General features: G+C 44.5%; 1 pseudogene; it reads left to right on the plus strand.

Annotated features, from left to right (window-relative positions):
* The first annotated feature begins 409 nt into the window (after window positions 1-409).
* LOC132675370 (olfactory receptor 7A17-like) lies at window positions 410-1,416 on the plus strand (annotated as a pseudogene).
* The last annotated feature ends 215 nt before the right edge of the window (window positions 1,417-1,631 follow it).

Consider the following 1,631-nt stretch of genomic DNA (forward strand, 5'->3'; position numbering starts at 1 on the left):
GATGTGTTTTGGTATGCCCGAATAACCAGTAAAAAGTAACGTCTCCACCCGCTCTTCCCTTTACACAGGCTTTGTTTTTCTTCAGAGCACCTGTCACCTTCTCATATTTTATCCACTCTTTCATTTGCTTATCCTCTGTCTCCATCACTGAACCATATAGACTTTTATTTTTTTTGACACCTGTACTCTTTGCCTGGAGATTAGTCAGTGCTCAAGGTTATTCCTCAAACGGGTGACAGAATTTCTCATTAAAACTATAGAATCCATGAGCATTAGGGGAAAAAGCTAAGTGTGGGAGGTGAATTCCTATTCAGAGCTGGCATGAGGGAGTCCCCAGAGGGGGCAAGTTCTATCCAAAAAACTATGGATACTGAATTTTTGAAAGAAAAATAAAAATTATAGAATTTCAATGATATTTGCAATGTTCATTGTTGAGAAACTTGGTCATGCTATTTTTTGTTCCCTGATAGTCCCCTCTAGCCCATGGAACCAGGAAATGATTCACAAATTTCAGAATTTTTTCTTCTGGGACTATCAAAGGAACCAGAGCTGCAGCTCCTGATTTTTGGGCTTTTCCTCTCCATGTACCTGATCACTGTGTTTGGGAACCTGCTCATCCTCCTGGCCGTCAGCTCTGACTCCCACCTCCACACGCCCATGTACTTCTTCCTGGCCAACCTGTCCTTTGTAGACATCTGCTCCACCTCCACCACCGTCCCGAAGATGCTCTGGAACATCCAGACCCAGAGCAAAGTCATAACTTATGCAGGCTGCATCACACAGATGTATTTTTTCCTACTCTTTGCTGGATTAGACAATTTTCTACTGTCTGTGATGGCCTATGACCGGTTCGTGGCCATCTGTCAACCCTTGCACTACATGCTGATCATGAAACCCACCTACTGTGGGCTGCTTGTTCTGGTGTCCTGGATGATGAGCACCCTGAACTCCTTATTACAAACCTTAATGATGTTGTGGCTGTCCTTCTGTACAGAGGTGGAAATCTCCCACTTTTTTTGTGAAATCAATCAAGTGGTCCAACTTGCCTGTTCTGATACCTTTCTTAATGACATGCTGATGTATTTTGCAGCTGGATTGTTGGGTGGTGCTCCCCTGGCTGGGATCCTTTACTCTTATTCTAAGATAGTTTCTTTTGTATGTGGAATCTCATCAGCTCAGGGCAAGTATAAGGCATTTTCCACCTGTACGTCTCACCTCTCGGTTGTCTCCCTATTTTATTGTACTGGCCTGGGAGTGTACCTTAGCTCTGCTGCTACCCAGAGCTCCCACTCGAGTGCCACAGCCTCGGTGATGTACACGGTGGTCACGCCCATGCTGAACCCCTTCATCTACAGCCTGAGGAACAGAGACATAAAGAGGGCTCTGAAAAGAATCGTTGGGGTTCCAGTGATGTAAAGGCCAATTGTCCTGGGGCTGCAGACATGCCATGATTGCAGGGCTCAAAGCATCAGAGCCAGGAACTGCTATTCTTTGATCAGACTGTGGGAGTAGAATCTGCCCCTTCTATTTATTTCTTGGAATTCCCATTTGTTTGATTTCAACTTCTCCATACATTTCAATAACTCACTTTATTAAGCTTCTGATCTGTCTGATATACGGTTTCTCCTTTG

This window comes from Panthera onca, chromosome A2, assembly GCF_046562875.1.
Source record: "Panthera onca isolate mPanOnc1 chromosome A2, mPanOnc1 haplotype 2, whole genome shotgun sequence".
Lineage (NCBI taxonomy): Eukaryota > Metazoa > Chordata > Mammalia > Carnivora > Felidae > Panthera > Panthera onca.